We start from the raw sequence: 25561 nt of genomic DNA on the forward strand, positions 1-25561 counted from the left end.
CTGCTAAGAAGGTCGCTTTGATCCTTCTCAGCCCAACTGCTTCAGGCCTCCAGGATTAAGAGATTTCATTGGGGTAGCCGTTCATTCTCCCATCTGGCAACTGTACTCTGAAACACCCATCTTTTTGAACTGCAGCAGCTGACTAACTAAATTTCCTTTCACAAAGCACTGAAAACCTGGCTCTTCAGGTATTGACTTTCCCTGCTGTAATATTTGGTGACTATGATGACTGTTCCTAGCACTGTGAGGCCTACAGTTTGCAAGAGAAATCCGGAGCATGAATACACAAGAAGTGTTGGAGGAAATCACAGAGAGAGCAAGGAGGAAAAGACTATAGTCTTTGAAGACACTAATAATCAGTCCTGCTAACTACTATAGGAGGATTAGTGCATACTAACCTGATATCAAGTACTTAGCCTCATTCTTCCACTTTTCTGAAGTTTGAGGAAGGTCTTCATGCTTTGATTTCAGGGAGTTGCAGGGGAACAGGAGTAGCTGTGCAGGAAGGAGAGATGAAGGAGGTGAAGGGAGCTGGAGTCACGGGAACCACCGGTTCATCTTGGACTCGAAGGAGACTGGAGGGCTTCTCGGTTCTGTCTGGATTCTTCAGGTGAGTGGGTAGGGTGACAACATGCCAGGATTGAGTGGAGTTTATATGCCCTCTCGAAGGCTCAATGGATGTAGCTATATCATGTGTGGCACGTGGGGCACATGGCCATCTGGAAGGTTCTCGAACCCTTGAAGAAAATACTTTAGTTCACTCCCCTTTACATTACAGGAAGGGCAGGTGCAAGATATTGTTTTGACTGGAACATGCATAATGAAAAGACCACAGCAACAGCTGGAGCAAGGTAATTCATTGATTCACAGGATTCTAGGGGAACCTCACAGAGACTCAATGGAAAACAACACCAATGACCTATAAACAGCAGTTGCAAGGTAATATATTGGTTCACAGGATTCTGGGGGAAGCTTGCATGCTCAAGCACAATAGAATGACTGGCTTTGGGGAACATTAGTCATGATATCACAGCATGCCATTAAACAACACACGGGTAACATGAGACCTGCATGCTAGTCCTAGTACTCAGAGGGCGCATGAGGGTGTCATGGCAGTTTTTCCTCACAAAAAACAACCTGCAGAGCGTGGTTTGTCTGTGTGATGGGCATGGAAGGAAAGAACCACGCAAGGGGCAGAAACATTGTTGACGGTTTCCCAAGTCTGCTCTTCAGGACCATACCTTTTCCAAGCAATCAAGTAAAACAAGCATCTATTCTCACACTTAGAATCAAGGATTCTCTGTAACTCAAATTCCAAATGACCATCCAATGTTATAGATCAGGGAGGGAGAGCAGGAAGGGTCTGGGCACAATAGGGCTTCAATAGAGACACATTAAACACTGGATGAATGGGTAAATCTTCTGGTAACTGTAATTTCATAGCTCCTGGGTTAATGATTCATTTAGTTGAAAGTGACTGACATATATAGGTTGTTGCTTACGTGGCCCATGTAATCGCAGGTCAATTACAACAAAACGGTTGTGGTCTGAAATTCGCCTGCACACTGTTTGTCCAAAATGTCTAAACAGTGCTCACTCTTCGGGTCAACCGTTATAAAACCTGAATTAAACAGCGTATGCAACTACACAGATAGAGGAGCACAGTACCCTAGAGAGTAAATATCCGGCCTCATAGAATTATATGGAACTCAAGCATGTATCCTACATTCTTCGTAGACACTAGTCTTATACAAGAGACACCAAAACCATTACATTCTCTTAGAAATAAAAACATTTTCATGTCCTTATTATTTCTTTTTTTTTGTGTCTTTATCCATATGTCTTCAAGTTACTAGACAAGACAAGATGATACATCAAAAAAACAGCCTACGTGTTTCGTCCCAAATCACAAAGAACTTCTTCAGGGCTGTCAAAAAAACATACTTTGGACAGAACTTTAGAAGATTACTCGACAAACCACAATTGACATACACGAATACACAAAAAGAAACAAGTTTCCATTTTTTACATAATCAACACAAACATAAGGTCATTCTAAGGTAATAGTTCTTATTCACAATGTAATCCTTAATGGACAGAAATGAGACACATGCAAACTATAAAAGCACTTAATTACACATAAACATTGTGCAAGAGTAAGCATATCCAAGAGCGCAAACAACAAATTTGTATAGTACACTTATTCAATAAATCATTTATATTAACACCCATTTATACAAAGATTTAATACATGTATACAATAATGTTCTCAATTATAATGTTTTGAATTCGTCCTTTGAATCATGAACATTCTAGTTACTGTATTGAGTCTTTGGATATGGACTCATTCCTGTCACCCTATATAGTGTTATCTGTCTCTATTCAATGGCTTGTCTGAAACAAAGTAATCCTAATAACGTGCCCATGTATTTAAAAAACATACCAAACCACTAAGTATTATTTCACTATAGGTGCACCATGCTCCAAAAAGAGATTTCCTAACGTTCAAGTGCAAAGAAAGCTTACCAACATTCCAAGCTGAGGTAATCCAAGCCACAAGATTTTCTCCACAAAATGTCTAGTTCAGATACTATGTAATGAAGAAGACATAAGAAAAAAAGGGCCTTAAACACCATCCCTGTTTATAGCAGTCAATCACATTCCATTTAGTATTCACCAACCACCAAGATCATCCTTACCTCGCTCATTCCCAGGACGATTTCATCATATATTAAGTCTGGCTTAGCCATCAATTCACTTTGCGTTTTCTTTTTTGATCTCCCTCTCAATCTGCAGGCAAAAGGGTAACATTGCTATTTTACCTCTCAATGGCATGATCTCAAAATCTCTTCAGAAAGAGGGTGAAATGTATATTAAACACCCTATGAGCACCTTTCATTTTATATCCATTAGAAGTCAATCTTTGTGTTGCACGTGTTTATCTGTGTCAGGCCTCCAGTTTACATGGCCCATTACTGCGCAGTTATGCGCTCAAAAAGGTGTCCGGTGCCCCTTGAAAGACATGAAAACCTCCATCACTATCAGCGCATTAGCTAAAGTTATTATCCATGTAAAATACATGTGACTATAAACGCCTGCATTGGACCTTACTTTATACTGAAAGAATCGCGAGAAATGCGCATGTGAGGGCGGCCGCGCATGCGCATTTGGATGGGAGAAGTCGGCGCGAAATAGAAGAGGGAGCGCAGGGACGCTGCGGACCAGGTAAGTGCTTTTAATGTACTTTTACTGTAGTTGTTACTTGAAATTATGTATGTAGAAGAGGGTGGGAGGGAGGCAGGTGGCACGTAGTGGGGCTACACGAAGGGTGTGAGTGGGCGTAGAATCATGCCCACTTCACGTAGCTTCGCGTAGCCCCACTACGCATACTACGCCCACCCTTACAGTTAAACATAGATGGTGCAAGCCCCAGTGACTGAATGCTGTCTGGTATTGAAGGCAAATTCAACAAAAGTTAATAAGGATTCCCAACACTTAGGAGTAGAGTTCAAAAGACATTGCAGTGCCTGTTCCAAAATCTGATCTACCCAGTCTGGCCATCAGTCTGTGGGTGATAGGTAGATTAGAGTCGAGCACCTATTTCCAATGATGTGCTCAGTCTACACCAAAATAGGGAAATGAATTGAAGGCCCCTATCGGAAATGACCAACGGGAGTCCATGCATTCACATGATTTGTTGAATAAACAGCATGGTGAGGGTCTTTGCAGTGGGTATTTCTTTTAGGGCAATAAATATGACATCTTGGAAAAAAGATCTACAAAATCAAGAGCATCTACGACAACTTCGACAAAGACAACCAACACACTGAACCCTCACCAACCACTCCCGACACCCTGAAGCCAGCGATCGACAACTGGACCGACCTTAACACCGAAGACACACTGAAGACAATGAAGTCAATGCACTCCGGGGCCCCCACGGACCCCTGCCCACACCACATTTTCAACAGAGCCGCCGACACCATCGCACCCATGCTCTGCCACACCATCAACCGCTCCCTGGCAACCGCCTCGTTCCATGATGACTGGAAACACGCTGAGATCAACCCCCTCCTGAACAAACAATCGGCAGACCCCACCGACCTCAAAAACTACAAACCCATCTCCCTGCTCCCGTTCCCAGCGAAAGTCATCGAGAAAGCCATCAACAGCCAACTCGCCACATTCTTCGAAGAGCTCAACATCCTCGACTCCTCCCAATCCGGCTTCAGAAAAAACCACAATGCGGAAACCGCCCTCCTTGTTGCGACAGACGACATCCGTACCTTACTGGACAAAGGAGAAACAGCAGCCCTCATCCTCCTCGACCTGTCAGCAGGTTCGACACAGTCTCTAACCACACCCTAATACGTAGACTCCACGACCCAGGGATCCACGACAAGGCCCTCAACTGGATCTGCTCCGTCCTCTCCGGCAGAACGCAGTGGGTCAGACTCCCCCCTTTCCTCTCAGACCCTACACCTACCACCTGTGGGGTCTCCCAGGGGTCCTCCCTCAGCCCTACACTCTTCAACGTCTACATGGCTCCACTCGCCCCCATTGTCAGAACCTATGGACTCAACATTGTGTCATACGCAGACGACCCCCAACTCATCCTCTCCCTATCCAACAAAGCCAACACCGCCAGACACAACTTTCGAGAAGGCATGGAAGCTGTCACCAAATGGATGAAAAACAACTGCCTACAACTAAACCCAAACAAAACGGAAGTACTCATCATCTGCCCTAACCCAGACGCCTGAAATGACACCGGGTGGCCCCCTGCCCTCGGAAGCCCGCCCACCCCCACGGACCACGCACGCAACCTGGGAAACATCGTGGACTCAGAGCTCAAAATGGACCACCAGATCAACTCTGTCTCGTCCTCCTGCTTCCACACTCTCCACCTCCTACGGAAGATCTTCAAATGTATCCTCCTCGAACACAGAAAGACCGTCACTCATGCCCTGGTCACCAGCAGGCTCGAGTACGGCAAGGCACTCCATGCCGGAATAAACAAAAACGTCACCCGCAAGCTACAGAACATCCAAAACACCGCCGCAAGACTGTTCCTCAACCTGCCAAGCCACTGCCACATCTCCCCGCATCTGCGCACACTCCACTGGCTCCCCATCGAAGCTAGAGTCACCTTCAAGATGCTAACCCATGCTCACAATGCCCTCCACGACACCGGACCAGCATACCTGAACAGCCGACTCAAATTCCCCGCAACCCAAAGGACCCTACGATCAGCCCAGCTCTCCTACGCCGTGGTCCCCGCACCAGAAAGACAAGATCGGGAGGCCGCTGCTTCTCCTTCTGCATGGCCAGAGCCTGGAATGACCTTCTGCTCCACCTCAGACAGATAACATCGCTCCCCATCTTCGCAAGAAACCTCAAAACCTGGCTCTTCGACAGTCCCCCTCCTTGATGGAGTAGTTGTGCTTAACAAAAACCTGATTTGATTTGATTTGATTACTACCACATAAATGGTTGTATAGCGATTGGAGTAGGGAGATCAGTAATAAAGTCTATTCATAGGGTATGTCAATGATGTGGTGGCACTGGCAAGGTTCGTAAATAGCCAGATGGGGTGGAGTGGGATACCTTATTTTGTGAACATATTGGGCAGGTCTGAACATTGTCATGCACATCCTTGGGCAAAGTGGCCCACCAAAACCATTGCTGATGGTTTGCTAGAGTCTTTTAGATTCTTGGATGACTTGCTAATGGAGTATCACAACATCACGTTAAGGCTTAATTCTTTTGTGGCGGCATATAAGGTGGTACTACGGTAAGAAAGCTCACTGTGTACATGATTATCTTTTTCATTCATCCTAGAGTTTATTTCTTTTTCAATCATCCTCCACCTGACTTTATCCAAGAAAGATTCTTGGTCGCAGAGTCCTATTATGTGTTCTGAGTCTACAATGTTCTGAGGTGTCTGCCCCTGAGCACCCTGATTTGTGTAAGCCCATCTAGATAGTAGATCAGCCTTAATCTGTTGTGTGCCTAGCTGATAGATGATAACAAAATGAAATTCACTTAAGAATAATAACCACTTAACTAGTCTACGGGGTCAAGGCTTTCAAAGACCTGAGAAATTGGAGATTCATATGATCAGTGTATATTGTGATAAAATGCTGCAACCCTAAGAGGTAGTGCCACCATTCTTGAAAGCATAATTTAATGGCCTATAACTCTTATTGAGCAATTCTGTAATTCTACTCTGCCAGCTATCATTTTTGGGAAAAAGGGCCAACCGGGTGCATGTATCCTGTTGTGCTGTCACGTTGTGATAATATACCTCCCACAGCCACCTGGGGGGGGCATCTACATCCACCAAGTAAGGCTGCGTGGGTTCTGGAGGTCTGAGTACTGGATCTGTGGTGAATTGTTCCTTGAATAAGTGAAAGGCATAAATGGCCTCCTGGGACCACTGAAAAGGTACCTTCTTTCTATCCAATTTTGCAAAAAGAGAATGTTCTGTTTTAGGCTCTGAGGGAGCATAATCCTGATGACAGGGAAGTGTTGTGCCCAAATTAAGTTATAGCGGGAACCAAATTCCCTATGAGGAGGCAGTTGTGTACCTTTTTTTACAACAAGGATGTCATGAAAGTCTTGGTATTCTACTGGAAGCAGGGTCAAAGGGTCTGGTTTAGGAGCTGCACAAATCAAGATCAATTATTATAGCAAAGAGTTTGACATTAATGGGACCTCAAGGTGACAAGATTAAGGGGCCAGTCAGTGGCTACATTGTACAGCTGAAGCCAAGGGATTCCTAAGATAGTGCCAAAGTTAGGTGTGTCAATGAGATCAAAGGTCAAGGTCTCAGTATCCCCTTTCTCACAAACCAAGGATAGTCAAGTAGTTTAGTATGCAACCATCCCAGAAGAGAGCTCAGAGCCATCTACTGCTTTAACATGCTCGGGTTCGCCTTGTCTAACCCGTGGGATATGTAAAGAACTGGCCAAGGCTTGATCTAAGACGTTTCTTATGGCCCCAGAATCTAGAAGTATTGGTAAAACCTGCCTCTGTTGAGGAGTAGTGATAAGGGTAACTGGTATCGTTAAATATCGTGACCCCTTATGTGAGTAATTAGGAAGGTAAATGGGGGGTCAGTTCAAGAACCACACCCGACTGAGTGACCCCTGTGTCAGCTGGGCATTCCAGCTTTTTTAGCACTGCTTCAGAAGACAAGGCACCAGCCTTCTGAATTGCCCTTGGCTTGGCAGAGCATTCGTGTGCAAAATGCCATGCTTTACCACAATATAGACATAGGCTTAGTTTCTTTCTAAGTTCCTTTTCCTTGACAATCAGAGGACTGCACAAGCCTCCATTCAGCATGGGTTCTGTGTTATCTTGATTCTTAGGGGCAGATTTATGTTAACTGGCGCATCCCCAGGGATGCGCCAGTTAACATGCGCCACAGTGCGCCACAGCTCCGCCACCCTTGGTGCGCCGCATTTATGATGCGGCGCACCATGGGGCAAAAACGGCACAGATGCGTGACGCATCTGTGCCGTAAAGGTGACGCATTGCTGGAGTTGCGTCGCAAGCGCGACGCAGCTCCAGCAAGGTTCGGGGGTGCCCCATCTCCACAATGTTGCGTCAAGACCTACGCCTGCTTCAAGCAGGAGCAGGCTTTTGACGCAGCATTGTCCTGAAAGTGACTGAGTGAAATCTTATAGATTTCACTCAGCCACTTTTGCGAGGCGCACCTGCCCCGGAACGCCCACCCTGCGCCGGAACGCCCACAAGCGGCGCAGGGCTTTACAACGTGACGCATCTGCCTAGATGCGTCACGTTGTAAATCGTTCGTAGGGATGCGCCACGTTTACGCCACCTTGCGTGACGCAACAGCGGCGTAAACGTGGCGCAAGTGCCTCATAAATCTGCCCCTTAGACTCTAACTGTTTCTGCTCAGAGTGCACAACTAGCCGTCTGGGTTCCCTAGGGGGGGTTTATTAAACTATGGTCAAGCCTGACAACTAACTCAATTAACTCAGAAAAATTTGAGAGTAAATGCACAATGTGCACTAGGAAATCCTTTGAGTCATCCCTTAACCCTTTATAAAAGAAAGAAGACCAATTTTCCTCTGGCTACTGGGTTTCCGTTACTAGCTTACAGAAATCAGTAAAGTAGGTAAGGAGGTCCTTACTGCCCTGATGGAGTTTTAGCAACTCATTATCACTGACCTACACAAAAGTGTGCATACCAAAGGTGATGACATACCACTTCGTTAAACCTTCCAAAATCATGTAAAAACGGCTCATTATTTTCAATGAGTGGAATAGCTCAATTAGCAGCTGTAATCCCGAGATTGGACATGATAAATGTTATTCTAGCAGGATCGGAGGCAAAGGCTCCTGGTTTACAAAGAAATTGCAAATGGCACTGATTCCAGAATGCATAAAAATTGTGAAAATCCCTCCACAAATCATTTGGATGGGGCCAAGGGCACTCTGACTGGACTGGTAACTGTGACATGAACTGGATTTGCGTGTCTGGTTGCAGAGGTGATTGTTAGATTGTTCAAATTGCTAAAGTGTGAGGGTGTAGAACGGGATGTGTGTACTTGGGAATCGTCCCAGTCTCCACCTCACATAACCACCGTGAGGGACAAGGGTGACACCTGATCAGTTCGTCCCTAAGTGACTGATTTGCCTGTCGCAAGGACGGAACTTTATGCTGTAAATCCACTAAAGCCTATGCTAGATCTAAAACACTCAGGGTGTCCACGGGTAGCCTGAGAGTGTATCTGGTCATCTATGTTGTCTGAGCGGTGGATGCATGCAAGGCTTGACCTTCTTTTATGCACTCACCCGCTCCCAATCACGGAGACGACACTGTAGCCGATGCTGGACCTCCTATCACATTCAGACCCACACTACATCAAAGGATCAAACTTCTTAGATATCACATGGCCCTTAGGGGAATGGAGTTGGGATAAAATAAGTAAGAGAGAGTTGCTGTACTGGTTCGGCTGATGCGACACTGCCTAACATGAGTTGTCACATATGAGACCTTCTGTTTTCAGGGTGTAGATGAGCATTGGTCCAGAATCTCTGGTTTAGGAAAGACACAATACACAGGGAATAACAAGAGGAGGCAGTTACTATCAGTGAACTAACAGACCTTAACATACCATGACCATACTTGGACATCAGTAACATACACTTACAGGTCTCATCAGCAAACACAGCATCATAGATCATAGATTGGAGTTTATGGCACTCCCAGGAATAAACTTAGAATATAGGTCAGAGTTACTGGCACTCTCAAGGATCAAACTGGTTACACAGGTTGGAGGTGCTGACACTCCCATTGATTAAACTCGGAACATAGAATGGAGTTACTAGCCCTCCCAAAGATTAAACTTGGAACACAGATTGGAGTTACTGGCACACCCAAGGACTATGAATTCAGAAACAAAGGAAGGTGCACTTTGTAGAAGTCAGGACCAATGACAAGTGAAAACTTTGTGAAATCTTCTTTTTATTGAAATCTTGAATAAAACACCGGCACACAGCCAACGCGTTTCGTTCCCTAGTGCCACGGGAACTTCTTCAGGGCTTCTTTAGTCAATAGGTTCAGTAACACGTGTAATATTAGGCATTCAGGTAAGGATTAGTAAATAATCAGCCCCTATTCACGTAGTCCTTGGTTTGCCAATCCGCTTCAGGTAAATACGCGATTGATTTGACAGTTGCCACGATTCTTTATATTGATGCTTGAGTTATCTGTGGATGTAGAGCACAGATAAATGTGCCAAAAGGAGGGGTGAATAATCGTCTGGTGCAACTGGGAATGATGCAACCCGTCACACGTCTCTTGAACTAATATTTGAAATGTTTCAGACGCAGAAGTCACCTGGTGCTTAGGTGGATTATCTCGGAAAACACGGCAAAATACACCAACTGTCTCCACCCAAAATTTTGCCAGTATGGCGGGGTCTTAAAGGGTAAATGCTTAAAACCCCAGAATCCTTCAGGTGTCGGGATTTATACGCAAAGCAGCTTGATAACTTGCACAGGCGTTATGATTAACACCGAAGGATTATACTCGGAACACAGGTTGATACAAGGCTCATACATTCAGCAAACTCTCTTGGCCCTACTGTTCATCAGAGAAACACAGAGCTAAAGTCTTTTGTTCTTTTGCAATCACAGTTCAAGCTCCAAGGTTGCAAGAGGGGTCCAGAGCATAAACACATAAGAAGAGCTGAAGGAAATCATGGAGAGGGCATGAAGGAAACATTTATGGTCTTTACTTGGTCCGGCTTACTACTATAGGAGGATTAGTACACACTAACCTGATATCAATTACTTATCCTAGTTCTTTCATTTGTTTGAATTTTGAGGATGGTCTTGAGGCTTTGACTCAGGGTGTTGCAGAGGAACAGGAGTAGCTGTGCAGGAGGAAGAGCTGAAAGAGGCGAGGGGAGCTGGAGACAGGGGAAGAACTGGTTAAACCTGGACATTAAGGAGACTGGAGTGCTTCTCCATTCTGGCTGGATTCTTCAGGTGAGTCGGTAGAATGAAGCTTGTTCCACAGGGAGTGAGGCCAAGCCACGACTCGGATGAGTGGTGTTTATATATACTCTCAAAGGCTCAACGGATGTAGCAGGATGATGTGTGGCATGTTAGGCTGTCAGGAAGGTTCTCAAACCCTTGAAGAAACAAGTGTTACTACACTCGGTTTGTCTGTACAGGAAGGGCAGATTCAACTTGATGATCGGAACCAAATAACAGGAAACAAATGCATCATTCTTGCTCAAACGTGCATAGCACGAGCAACAGGAGGTGCAAGGTAATCCATTGGTTAACGTGATTCTAGGGGAAGTTTGCAGAGACTCAATGGAAATCCACACCAACGCCCTAGTAGCAGCTGGTGCAAGGTAATCTATTGGTTCACGGTATTTTGGGGGAAGCTTGCAGGGAATCAAGCGCCATGGAATCACGGGCTTTCGGGAACATCAGTCATTATATCATGGAGTGCCACTAAACGCCACAAGGGTAATACAACAACAGCCCTGCACACTAGGCCTACCACCCATGAGGGGATCGTGACAACAACGTTGCCAAAATAGATCAATTATCAAGACAAAAACTTGATATCTACATGTTGCATTTTGGGGGCTTTTGTGTTATAGGTGCTAGGCTTAAACACACAAGTGGGATAGGATTATTATCAGGAGAAAGGTGCAAATTCCTGGGTGGCGGCTCAAATACTTCAACTTTCTGCATCGCTGAAATAGACTAATTTTTAGGACAAAATTCTTCATGGCTCCACATTGAGTTTTGTGGCCTTTACTATTGTGTGCAAAAGGTACACTTACACAAAAGGGGTATCATTTTTATTAGGGGAAGTGTAGGAAGAAAGAATAGTAGCACATTTGGTATCAATTGAAATGCTGTTTATTTTTGGCTTTGAAATATAATCCAAGGTGCTAACATTAATCCACTTTGCAAAATGCCTTCTGAATCACATGGAGAGTGAATAATCACAATCTCAGAGAAGTAAAACAACCAGTTTTCCTAAACTCAGGGGCATAGTTACAATAAAATGGCACAGCTCGGCGCCGCAAGCAATTGTGCTGCACAGATCCGCATCATTTAAAAAATGCAAGGAATACGGCGCACCCCCTGTGCTAAGACAGCAGCTGAGTGCAAATGCCACCATGGTGCAAGGATGCCTGTGTTGCAGGTATGATTGCCTTTGGGCAGGAAGGGGATGCCTTCCTACACAAAAATTAATGGTATTTTGCTCCTTCTAAGTGTGCTGCGGAATGCAGCACAGACAGAGAGAGCAAAATACAAGGAGAAATAAAAGTATTTCTCCTCGTTCACAACTTTAATGCCTCCCCTAATTTGTTTTTGGCGCTGCCTCAAATTTACCAATCCTTGAAATCTGCGGCAGTGTCAAAAAGCCATGGTGTTGCATGGGCACACCCACAGCAACACCCATGACTCGCCCCTTTAACGTAGAGTTCTGTGTAAAAACGAGCATAACAGCCTAGGTTTCAGATTGTTTATGTGTGATGTTTTCATAATGGCAGTGTAATTATGAGGCCTATGTCACTCGCTGCCTGAGTACCTTCATTGAGACTTCATCTTTCCTGGAGGCCCAATAAGCTGGCTTCCGTCCCCTCCATTCCACCGAGTCAGTCATTGTTGCTGTCATGGACACCCTCAGAAAGGGCGCTGATAACAACATCCCTCAGGCCCTTGTCCTTCTGGATCTGTCGGCGGCTTTCGACACGGTCGATCACGCAATATTGATCGACCGTGTCGGGAACGCCGGCATCCGGGGTACGGCTCTTGAGTGGAACAAGTCCTTTCTGGATAATCGCTTGCAGGCAGTGCATCTGTCTACCTTCTCGGCTTCCTACTCTCCCTTGTCCTGCGGTGTCCCTCAGGGCTCCACTCTATCCCCGTTATTAATTAATTTATATATGCAACCCCTGTTTTTTTCCCTTCGTAAGTCCTCTGCTACCATCTTTAACTATGCGGACGATTTACAGTTAATTTTTCCCACTGATACCTCCCTCTCCTCCTGTACCACCTTTCAGTCCACCATGCTTGAGATTTCTGAGTGGATGTCTCATAGCCAACTGAAACTCAATCCTACAAAGACTGAGCTTCTTCTGGTGGGTAGAGCAGCCAATCCATGGAACGACAGCTTTTGGCCCCCCTCACTAGGGCTCCCTCCCTGTCCTGTTAAATCTGTGAAGAGTCTTGGCGTGGTAATTTCTAGTGACCTATCCATGGGGCCCCAGATCAGTGTGGTGACGTCATCCTGCTTCTTCCAACTACGCAGGATACGAAAAATCTGTAGATTTCTTACCAGAGACGCACTGATCCTTGTCATCATGGCCCTGGTCACGTCAAGACTTGACTACGCCAATGCTTTGTATGCGGGCATCCCTGCATACCTCCTTCACAAACTGCAACTTGTGCAAAATCAGGCTGCTCGCCTGGTGTATCATCAACCTCGTCATCAACATGTCTCGCCTCTACTGCGGAGCCTCCATTGGCTCCCTGTAGCTAAGCGTTGCATCTTCAAACTGGGCTGTACGATCTTTAAAGCCCTATCTGATCTTGCTCCCATCTTTATTACCTCTAAATTGAAATGCTATGTCCCTCCCAGAAATCTTCGCTCCTCTGGCCACAATCTGTTAGTCATTCCAAAAACCAAACGGAAAAAACATGGCGGCTCTTGTTTTTCTTTTTGTGCCCCCAAGACCTGGAATGCTTCCGTCACTGTTCTACTTATGGTTGTTTTCGTAAATTATTGAAAACGTATCTTTTCCAGTCTGCTTTTGAGTAAAACACACGTCCCAGCCTCCCCGCATTTGTCATGAGCGCCATGAAACCGTACGGTGGGCGAGCGCGGTACAAAACTTTTTACCATACCATATTCAACTACTATGAATGACACTTTCTCGCGAACAGTATAATGTCACCTATACTTAGTAGTAGCATTACACAGCCCACAGCCTAGGTCGGACACCTGTTTCTGGGCGGGCTGCAGAGTAACAATACATTAAACAGAAGTTCTGGGCCTTCGCTGGCTTGTGCTGAGCTGGACTGGCTCTCCTGGGTCCTCCCTTAATGGCAATCAATTAAATTAATTGCATGAACAGATCGTGATCGTTTGACAGAGTCTGTCCCAGCTCTCTGCCACGTGGGACCCGAGTCCGACTACTCTTGGACCTTGATCTCAGCTGCCTGAAGCTGGGCTCTGAAGCTTCAGCAGCAGCTCTAACTTCATTTTAAGGCTCATCATGATGCATCGCATGCTCTAAAAAGTAAATTAAGTTATTAGGATATTGGAGAAGGGGGTAGTGACTCAAAAGTAAATTAAATTATTAGGAGGCTATAGGAGAAGGCAGTCAGTAAAATAGACAGCTCTGGATACTAGGCCACTAATCACCCTGCCCCCTCCTTCTCCTTATACAGTTCTCCAATTAGACCCCTCTTTTACTGCAGTATAGACTGACCCAGTTTTTGCCATGTATTTCGAAGCTTGGTTCTGTGGCTGGCCATCCATAACTTTTTGATAATATGGTTTGAACAGGGGATTCTTATCACATTAATTATACAGATGTGTGGTTAGTCTTCAAAACTCTGAACTTCTTTTGGCTTGGAAATGAGTTTCTGGGACAGCAGCATAGTTTCATGTGATAATACATTGAGAATCATTTACCTCCCGCTGCACAATATCGCCATCTTGTGGCCTTTGACAAACAGTGCTCGGCGCTCATGTGTCTGTCCCAGAAAAGCAAGAAACTGAAACGACACATTTTTAACACATTTAAGGACACGGTTCTTTTGCGTGACTATCTCAGGCATTGCGGTAATGGGGAAAAATTGCTGGAAATGTGTTATCCTAATGTGAGATTCTCGGCATGTGGCTGGGCTGAAAGGGGCATTTTTACAAGATCATGTAAAGTCATGCAAAGTGGCTTTGCTTGCCCTTGTAAATACGGGCCAGCCCACAGTGCCACCGAAGCATAAACAAAAGTGACACTCCTGTGGTGCAAGGGGCTTGTAAATATGTGCCTCAGTTTCTAAGGGGTCAAGGGTATGCCCAGACATGGGTCCCTTGCTCGCTGTGCCACTGGATTCAAGCTAGCCCGGCTGAAGAGGGGTGCTTGTTTCTGGTCCAGGGAGGACCTGGCCTGGTAGTTCGGGCTCGACTGTTCCTATTAGGAGCAGGATCAAGACTAGTTTGCATATGGCTAGGTCCAAACTGGGCTGGCATAGTGAGCAAAAGAACGATGGATTAAACCCAGATCTCTAGTAAGGGGGTGAGTGGTTGAAAAGTTTCAGCACTCCGTCCATCATTTTATTATGTTTCCTCAGTATCTAAGCAGCATTTAAAATGCTTAAGCTTTAGCTCAGTTGTTGGCTCTTGGTATTGCTTGTTTTTTTTTGGTCATGCAACAAATACTATATAATACTGCAGCGAGAAGGGTTTGATGGACATAAAGGTGTATTGCTATTCTTTATCATTCATTGGGGCAAAAAAGTACAGTTGAATACATACCCACCTACTGCTTATAAGTTAATTTTAGTGATCAGTTTATTTGGGAAATTGCCCCTATCTGAAATCGGAACGTTGTGTACTTTTCAGAGAGGTGTAGATTTCTGGGTTCACCAATGGGTTTCACACTCATTTCCACGACAAACTGCAAGTAGGCAAAACAAAAACACATAAAATAGGAAAAATGAACTACCCCTTAGAAAAATGCACACACTGTGGTAAAAATGTTTTTTACAACGCTCCTCGTTCCTGTAAGGTGCCAAGATGGCCATCTTAGCACAGCAAACCACCATTCGATAACGCAATTTTTAGAAAACAAAGATATGCTTTCTTGTACAGCACTTTTTCCCCATTTTTCACCAAAAAATGTAGCTATATTTTGGCTATTTTTTCAGCTTCCTCCTGGTGAATTCACACACCCTGTGTATCCTTGGGATCCCCAACATGTCGGAATAAATGGATGCAAATCTAGCCTGACTCTCTTTTGTTTTAAAAACGTTATAAAGGATTAACTGTGAATTGCCCAAACATGAGAAAAACTCAACACTGGGTTGGGGAGGGGATCGGGGGTTAAACAATGCTGTAAGAATTATAGTTAACCCTAACAAAACAAAAAGGATATTTCACGATATGAAGCACTTACATTAGCAAATCACCCATAGGAGACTGAAACAAGAAAGACAGACGCCCTTGAACACTGCAAAGCCCTTCCCCGCTCACACTTTGAGCAGTTTAAAAGATTCGCATTGTCAACATAGACGGGCCTGCACAGCCAAATCAAGCTGCACGTGTTGACCGCATTGCAGCAACTGAAAACGTTTGTGCCGATAAAGAAATTAATATATTGGTGAGAAATGAATGCTGGGGAAGAACTTGGCCCACTTCCCATTTCAGTAATTAATGAGAGCTCTGATAGCAGCACGTGGCAATGGAGGCACCATTTAATTAAAGCTGAAGTTGAACAAGAACATCTTTTGCTATCAAGATGTGTCAGAATGCACCTTCTGCACTGGTAATACTGTCAGAGACAGTGACGTCGCAGGAAAGACAACAAAAACATCAGTCTCCACTTTTAATAAAGATTGCATGCACCAGCTATTCATGCAGAAAGAAATTCCCGGAAAGACGACAAATCAATTGAGCAATATTACTTTCTCTTCCAGCAGATGGTAGCAGAGGATTAGAAAATAAAATAAATGGCCTCTTCACGGAATACACAGCCGGATTCATCATTATAAAATCGGCTCGCAAAGGGCCAGATTCTGAGAATCCGGCCCTTTGCGAGCGCTATTTTTGCATTTGGGATTCATCATCCCAAATGCAAAAATCGCTATTACAGAAAGCGCAAAATTGCGAAGAATCGCATTTAAGGAATCTCAATTAGAGATTCCTTAAATGCTATTCATGAACCTTTTAAAAATTGCGGATTCGCAATATGGGGCCGCTATTTACCGCGAAGTGTAACTTCGTGGTAAATAGCGAAAACTTCGAAAAAAGCACTTTAGTGCATTTTTCTAAGTTGCATGTTACACACACACATGTCCTTTGGACATGTGTGTGCGCAACACCTGTGTACATTTGCATTTCAGGGATGCTACAGGGTGTCCTTTGGACACCCCTGGCACCCTTGAAATTGCTTCCTTATTTGCGATTTGCGAATCGCAAATAAGGAAGCTGTAGAAATCGCATTTAATTGTGCGATTTCTACATGAATCCCGTTTTGCGAGTCCTTAATAGCGATTCCTTCATAATCGCTATTAAGGACTCGCAAATCGGGACATTGATGAATCTGGCCGACAGTCTCATAGTTGATGGAAAAACGTAGCTAGGATAAGCTTAAATAAAGTTCCAAACAAGCAATGACAACATTAATGTAATACATGTCCAGTAACAATTTCTCCCCGAAAAACAATGCGAACTAGATAAAAGCTCCATTAATTAATTTTAAGAAATAGTGTTGAAACAAACATATTCATTCATATATTTCTTCTTGAGCGCGTCATGCGCTGAGAGTCCTATTACATTGATAAACTAAAAGCTTAGCTATTCTGAGGGGAGATAGGGCGGCAGAGATATGCTGGGTTCATATCAACACTCCCTGGGGCAGTGATCTAATACTTGTGCTTTTAACTCACCTGGACTCCCACTACTATTCTCATTTTGGAGGGCGCCGTGCAGCGGATCAAACGCTCACGTGACCCCCTCCCCTCGGCCTGTTCCACGCTCGGCCACGCCCACTTTGAGGCCACGCCCCCTTCCCGCCCTTTATAAGCGCTGAGACGCTAGCGCTGGGGTGTTTGTTAGTCTCCTGAGGCAAAATAGCCGGGAGTGCTCGTTTTTAATGATTTTTGTGTCATTGTGATCTAATACTTGTGCTTTTAACTCACCTGGACTCCCACTGCTATTCTCATTTTGGAGGGCGCCGTGCAGCGGATCAAACGCTCACGTGACCCCCTCCCCTCGGCCTGTTCCACGCTCGGCCACGCCCACTTTGAGGCCACGCCCCCTTCCCGCCCTCAAATCCCCTTTATCAAATGTGCTATCCTAGGGAGCGCAGCGCCTAAGTCAAGCCCGCCTGCGCCCGTCCGCGGCCGGACGGGGCCTGGGGCACGACCCCTTGCCCAACATACCCTGTATTCATCCAAGCAGCTCACCACCCTCCAAGGAGACTGGCCTCTTCCAGAAACTATACTAAGGCACATTGCTTCCTTAGGCCTTGCCCATTCCCCCACCTCTAGGCCACTTTCCGTCCGTTCGATCCCTCCACCGCGGAACCCGCCCCTGCCTGACCCTCCCTCCTCGCCTCCGCCGCTATCTATTCTTTTACTTAATACAAGGTCAGCGGTCAAGCACCATCATGAGTTGTTTACCCTGCTTGACACTGAGAAGCCGGATCTGTTGCTATTAACCGAAACCTGGTTCTGTGACTCCTCCCTTCCTGTTCTCCTGGCTACTCTCCCCCCTTCCTACGTTGCCCTGCGCGCCGATCGTCCGGCGGGCAGGGCCGGCGGCGGCGTGGCGCTTATCGCCCGTTCAGAATTACATTTTCAATTTCTTTCCTATTCTCCCATTGTCCCTACTGAATTCCTTGTGGCCCGTTCCTTATCCTTTTCTCCCCCCATCACTTGTCTCCTTATGTACCGTCCCCCCCAGTCCTCTCCTTTATTTTTGCCGGCATTTCAAGACCTGTTGGCCAATTTGGTGGTCAACTACGCCTCGGTCTTGGTGCTTGGCGACTTCAATTATTGGCCTTCGGACCCCTTTGAGTGCACCGCTTCCAAAGAGTTCACCGAATCTCTTTCCTCTTTGAACTTTGTCCCGCACATAACGGTCCCCACCCATTCCCACGGCCACTTGTTGGACCAGGTTTGGTCCCTCAACCTTCAATTATCCCCGGTGATGGTATCCCCCTGCTGTTGGTCTGACCACGCTCTTATTTCTTTTTCTATCTCTCACCACTCTGTACCTAAAGTTCCACATGCCAGAAACACCTGGGCGCGGAACTGGAACAGAGTTGACCTTCCTTCTCTGTCTTCCTTGCTCCGTAATTCCACCCCGTCTCTCTCCGGTCTCTCCTCCCATTCTCAAGCCACTGCCATGAACACCTGGCTGACTACAGGCTGTAACTCTGTGGCCCCCTTGCGTCGTATCTCCATCCGACGACAAAAGGACTCCAACAGATGGTTTAACGACCACCTAAAAGAGTTAAAACTATCGACCCGACAGGCGGAGAGACAGTGGAGAAGAAACTATTCCTCCGCAGCAAAAACCCTCTATCTCAAATCACTTGCTACTTACAAAATTGCTATTCTCTCTGCTAAAACCACCTATTTTTCCTTAAAAATAGAGGCAGCGGAAAATAAATCCAGAGAAATATTCAGCATAGTTAACAACTTGGCTTACTCTGACAGAGCTTCTTCGCAAATCCTTCCATCTCAATCATTTTGCGATCAGCTCAATACCTACTTTGCAGACAAAATCATTACTATCAAGGCTAACATCCCCCCCCCTTCACCTACTTTTGTGGACCCCTCTTCCCCCACCGTCCTCAATCGCCTCACCTCTATTCTTCCCCTCACTGAGGCCTCATTCCGCGAGATACTCCCCAAAGTCAAGTCGGGCTCTCCGGCAGACACTTGTCCAGCTCGTATCTTGCAACATATTTACTCCTCTTGCCCTGAAGCCCCCATCACCTTTCTCAACAACTCACTCGCTCAGGGAGTAGTGACCCCGGCACTCAAAACAGCCTTCATAGTGCCCATTTTGAAAAAACCCGGCACTGACCCTACCATCTCAGCCAACTACCGCCCTATCTCCCTGCTGCCCTACCTGGGCAAGGTGCTGGAACGCCATGCCACCGCGGTCCTCAGCGCCCACGTAGAGGCCAACGGTGGGTTGGCTTCCCGCCAGGCCGGCTTCCGCCCCAGACACTCGACCGAATCAGTCGTGGTGTCGGTCCTGGACACCCTCAGGACGGGCATGGACAACAATAAACACCAGGCGCTGGTGCTTCTCGATCTCTCCGCCGCCTTTGACACGGTTGACCATACCATCTTATTGTCCCGTGTCGGGGCGGCGGGAATCGAGGGCTCAGCCCTGATCTGGCTGTCCTCATTCCTGAGGGACCGCACCCAGGCGGTTCGGTTGGGTGACTTCACGTCCACTCCTATCCCTGTCACTTGTGGTGTCCCCCAGGGATCTTCTCTTTCCCCCTTGTTGTTTAACCTTTACATTTCCCCTCTTATCTTTGCTCTTCAGCAGCTGGAGGTCACCGTGTACAACTATGCGGATGACCTCCAGCTCATCTTCGATCTGTCTACTTCCCCTTCTTCTGTCTCTAATTTTCAGTCGACTATGACCTTCATCAGGGACTGGATGAACCACAACCAGCTGAAATTGAACCCGGATAAAACCGAGCTGGTTCTCACCGGTGGTTCGTCCAGTCCCTGGAATTCTCATTTCTGGCCCCTCTCTCTAGGTCCCCCCCCCTCTCCGTCACCCACAGTTAAAACATTGGGGATTAAAATCAACAACCAGCTCACCCTCCACTCACAAGTCAGCACTGTTGTATCTTCCTGCTTTCTCACCCTTCGCACTATCCGCTCTGTTTCCCGGTTTTTTTCCCCACAGGCACTTAAGTTGATCATGGCTGCACTGGTGATCTCGAGGCTAGATTACGCTAATGCCATCTACAACGGCATCCCATTATATAGCCTGCGGAGACTCCAGTTGGTTCAGAACCAGGCGGCCCGCCTGGTCTATGGTCTCCCACGGTACCACCATTCCACACCCCTCCTCAAAGAGCTTCACTGGCTCCCGGTTAAAGAACGTTCCCTGTTTAAGACCGGGTGTATGGTCTTTCAGGCCCGACAAGGCACTGCCCCTGCCTTCATTGCCTCATTACTAAAGGAATACGTTCCCTCTAGAGAGCTTCGTTCTTCCTCTAAATCCCTCCTCCTAACCCCACGTTTTAAACGTAAAAAATGGGGCGGAACCAACTTTGCCACTCTTGCCCCCACTGTTTGGAATTCCCTCCCTGATCATCTCCGCTATTCTACCCATTATCTTTCGTTCCGCAAGGATTTAAAAACCTTTCTCTTCAAACAAGCCTTCCCTGTATAATGCCCCTCTCTACCCAAGACTGGTCTTATTTTCTTCAGGTGTCAAACGAACTACTAGCGCCAAGAAACCGTATGGAATACGCTGCGCTCTACAAATGTTTTAAATTAGAAATTAGACTTATCAAAAGTTACGTAAACTGTGCAAACTCTTGAAAGGGTGTACTTTCTCGTGCAAAACTTTCTGTTGCTGGAAATGAGCAAATTTTCTCTCCAAACAGTTCTTTGTGCTACTTTGCATCAAAGGAGTTTACATGGGTGGTACGAGGCTGTTCCTGAATAAGCAACCTTGGGGCATATTCACAATTAAGTGACGAAGCGCAACGTTAGCCTTGTTGGCTTAACGCCACTCTCCGCCACTTCAGAAACGCAGGGCGGCAACGTATTTACAAGAATACGGTGCAGCCCTACCTTTCACCCTACACTGTTGCTAATTGCAGCTGCCTAGCACCAACTTTGGCACTCTTGCACCTTTGTGCAGTGGTGCTTGCGTTGCATGGAAAGATTTTTTATGTGTCCCTTCCTGCACATAAACAATCACCAATGGAGTTGTGTAACTTCCATGTGTGCTCCAGAATGCAGCACACATAAAAGTTGCAATGTGTCTTTTTTCTAAAGATTGTTTATGTGCAGGAAGGGACACCTTACTGCACTTAAACAATCAATGGTGTTTTGCTGTTTCTATGTGTGCTGCTCAAAACAGCACACACAGAAACATCAACAACGAGGAGAGACAAAGCATTTCTCCTCATTTTGCCAGAGTAAGATCAGGTTGTTTCGGTCTTAAATTTGGCAGTGCCCCATATTTTTGCCACACTTGTAAATATGGTGCAGCGTGAAAAACAATGGGTGTTGCGATAGAACGCTCACTACAACACTCATTGGCCTCCCCTTTTACGCTACGTATGGCGTGAAAGAGTGCATTATTCACAAAGCAAACACAAGGAGATTATGGACGGCGCGCTAAAACTTTTGAGACTCTCACCTCAGTCACAGATCTGAGTTGAATCCATCATCGTTCTTTAGCTCACTTCACCACCTCAGTTCAGACCCAGCTATATGCAATTCAGTCTTGACACTGTGCCTCAGGGGAACAATCCAGCCCGAGTTGTCAAGCCAGGTCTTCCCTGAACTGGAAACAATCATCCCAGGACCGGTTTCAGGTTAACACCCTTCATCTGCCATGCTAGCTTGAATCCAGTGGCAAAGTGAGCAAGGGACCCATGTGTGGGCATACCCTGCCAACTTTTGGTGAACATCGAATGATGCGTCATGTATACAGTATGACCCATCATGTCGCAAGGAATGACAGATACATCCTTATTACGGACGTACCTGTTGGTGCAAAAGTGGTGCATTGCTGGAGTTGTGTCAGAAGCATGACGCAACTCCAGCAATCTTCCTTTCACATGCGGCAAGCCCCATGTGAAAGGGCCTGTGTCAGGTTTTGATGCATTGGAATCCTAGAAGTGGCTCAGTAAAATCTCATAGATTTACCTGCGCCATTCATATGACAATTTCTAGCAGGGAATGCCCACCCTGCATACATTATACCTGATGCAGGTATAATGTAGCTCAGGGGTTTATGAAGTGACGCATCTGCCTAGATGCGTAATTTCGTAAATATGGCATTATTTATGCTGCTGTTGCGTCACTAAAAGTGACGCAAATGTGGCACAAAAGTGACGCAGGCCTTCATCAATAAGGCCCAGGAGTTTTTGCACTGATGTATACTTCCAATACAAACTCTATGTGAGACCTCTCTTACACACATTTGCACCATGGTGCAAGGGTGTGTGAGTGGTACTAGGCAGCTTGTTTGTGCACCAGCCAGTGGGAAAAGAGCAGCAGCAGACCATATTTAGTAAATATGGCTAAGCGCTGCTCTCTTTCCCTTGAAGCCATCCTTGGGACTACCATCAGTCAAATTTAGAGATGAGCGCCAGTCCAGCGGTCATCTTTGCACATTAAAAGGAACTGCCGTCACAGTACAAAAAATTTGATGGAAGTCTGCCGTCAGCTTTAACAGTCCTTCACCAAACCTAAAACTTTTTTTGGGGTTTTCAGATGCCAACTCCTGAAGCAGGATATCACTTCAGAAAAACAAAGAAGCTAAGGGGCATATTAGCAAGAGCTTGCGATAAATATCGCAAATCGCGCTTTGCACATTTTTTTTATCGCCGTCTATCGCTGGATCCTATCACGGAGATAGCGCGTTATTACCAACGTGTATCTCCAATGCGATAGAAAATCCAGCGATAGCGGCAACATTGTCCAATAACACAAGTGAAACAGCGATAAAACTTTTATCGCTAACGTAAAGCTTCCTAATAGGCAGGGGGGATTCAGCCCTAGAATCCACCCTCCATTGACAATAATGGCTAAGTCAGGAATTTAGCAGGTGTAAAAATTCCTGCTATAACCCCGGTTAGCGTGACTTCTTTCATCGCTAACCGGGGCCAGGTCCTCTTTGCTATTAGGGGTTAGGCCTGTTAGCGGCTGTTTCTGTGGTCTTTTGGTCCGGAACGCCTACTTTGCATGTCAGTAGCGATAAATATCACTGACATGCAAAGCGGCCCCCAAAACAGTCGCTTTAGCCAGAAAGCTGTCGCTAACAGCTGATAGGGCGAATAAAATATCACCGCTTTAGCCGCAAAAAGTGCCCGCTAAAGCGGCGAAGACGCCCTTGCTAATATGCCCCTAATGACCCTCATATCCTGGGCGTTTTCTCCCATGATGTGGATTTAATTTTTCTTTTTTTCTTGCTCCTCACCACAAGGTTTTTCCTGGGAAAAATACATTTTACAATCCACTCTAAATAGGTTGGAATAATTAATTCAGGGCTGGGTTTAGGGAAACATATGTACTTAACTATTGCACTTTAATATAAATTAATTTAGTAATAGGGCATAGAATGACTATCTATTTATTGTATTCTATTTACTTGAAATAAGTAAGGGTTAGGGTCAGGGTCAAGTATAGTTATTTAATGTATTTTTATTTCATTTAATAGAATTAAAAGTTAAACTGTTGTAGTATTTAATTCATTTGAATGTAATTCAAATACATTAGGAGGACTACATTTAACTTAAAGAAACTTGGTTTAGAGTTATGGTTACAATTAGAGGTATAATAACTAAATAATATAATCAAACACAAAATAATTAAATTACCTTTAATTCAAAACGGTTGATGTAGATGTATGGGGCATGGAAGTGCAGTTCATTTCTTTGAGAACTACATGAAAAACTATCATAACAAAATAGCTGTGTCTAAAGCAGCAGCATTGATGCAGTGACACTCCGAGGTAGTGAAGTTCAAGGTAGTACATACAGCTCTCCCAGGTTGATTAGCTTCCGTGCAGTCAAGTGGATTAGCCGCCTGTATTGCACCTTTACTTTCCTTGCCCCTCTCCTCATGCAGACTTACTCTCATGAAAACAGAGGTGCACTGTTTTTCAAATAGCTTATTGAATTCAAATGAGAATGCTGCCAGAGTAATTGTCACAACTCATGCTACAGCTGGTATCCTGGCAGGTAGGTCCAAGTCTTCTTGATGCCTAAGATCCTTCCTGCGTGTAAACCACAAGCACGTACAATCAGACTCTGGGAAAACAAGAGAGAGAAGGATTAAAAGGGAGAGCCACTCGGATGAGGCTTTTTTTAACCAAAATTCATGTGCATTCAAGATTAGAACAACTTTGAAATCAGAGAGCTAGTGTTAGAAAATGTCCCTTTTTGTGAGGTCACCCGCATTTCTTTGATTTGGTAGTTTGTAGATTCTGCACGCTGAGACACTGCTGTCCATTATAAGTCCTCTGACCACTAACATTTTTTAGAACTTTGGCAATCCCAGATAGGCATATTAAATTCTCCTGCAAGGCCTACGTACTTGGTATGATACACAATCCATGGCACGGACATTTAAATGTCACCTGTGGACTTCAGCACTTATTGTGCCATCTACTAGTGTGACAAGTAAAACATGGCCTCAGGCCTACCATTGTAGCCTGACTGCCTCAGTTTAGACCTGCTTTGTGACCCGTCAAAATAACACTTTTGATAGTACAAAACCTTCCTTTAAAAAATGTATGTCATCCCTATGTAGGCATTGTAGCTCATGTAGTTTGTGTGGTATTTGAAGCAGGACATATATAAATATAAGATTAAAATGTCCTTGCAGTGACTAGCATTCAAAACATATTTTCACTGTGGAAGGTTGTGGCTGGCCCATAAAGAAAACTGGGAAGCAATATTACATTTTAATTTGCTTTCTCAAGTTTGGGATCAGCTACACAATTCATTCAAACACTGTTTTTAATATTTATTAAAATACAAGTTCAATGGGGAATTTAGATGTTTTATAAACATTTTGTGAAAGTGACTTTTATAAAGTGACCATTTCCCATCCTGAAGCTCCTGGAGGCTAATTTACATTAGCTCTCCAGCAACTGCCCAGCTAGTACTTGACCATAAAGAGGTGTGAAAACTACTCCAAGATCAGAGACAATGGCTTTGGTGTGAGACGGTGTTTTTCTTCCCTATGCAGGAAGATCAGTTAAAGTGAACCTAGGAACTTCATTTCACTTGCAAAAAGGCCTGCCCTTTCACACGTAATTGTTATGTGAGACATGGAAAAGGCAGCCTTTTGTTCCCCAGCCACGCTGACATGAAGCCCAGTTGGGAGGGAGCTACCCTAGAACCCGTTCTGAGTGACCACAGAAGAGACTGCTCATTTCCCTAGCCACACCTCTGGATGCATACACAGGTTCTGTACAAGGGAGTGAGAGTTTCTCCATCTTGAATTTTTTGAAGTAAGGTACACTATGAGATTGTTTGCAGTAGGACAAACAGGAACTGAGGAAAACTTGGTATGACCAGTATCTATTGGT

At 45.3% G+C, this 25561-nt stretch overlaps 1 long non-coding RNA gene across 1 annotated transcript in view; it reads left to right on the top strand.

Annotated features, from left to right (window-relative positions):
- Positions 1 to 474: 474 nt before the first annotated feature.
- The window catches only part of LOC144827745 (uncharacterized), a 126700-nt gene continuing 101613 nt past the window's right edge, over positions 475 to 25561 (top strand). Inside the window, exons 1-2 of the long non-coding RNA XR_013610342.1 lie at positions 475 to 610; positions 10365 to 10527. This is a non-coding gene — a long non-coding RNA (uncharacterized LOC144827745). The remainder of the gene's footprint in view (positions 611 to 10364; positions 10528 to 25561) is intronic.

The sequence above is a fragment of the Lissotriton helveticus genome, chromosome 4_1 (assembly GCF_964261635.1).
Source record: "Lissotriton helveticus chromosome 4_1, aLisHel1.1, whole genome shotgun sequence".
Taxonomy (NCBI): Eukaryota; Metazoa; Chordata; class Amphibia; order Caudata; family Salamandridae; genus Lissotriton; species Lissotriton helveticus.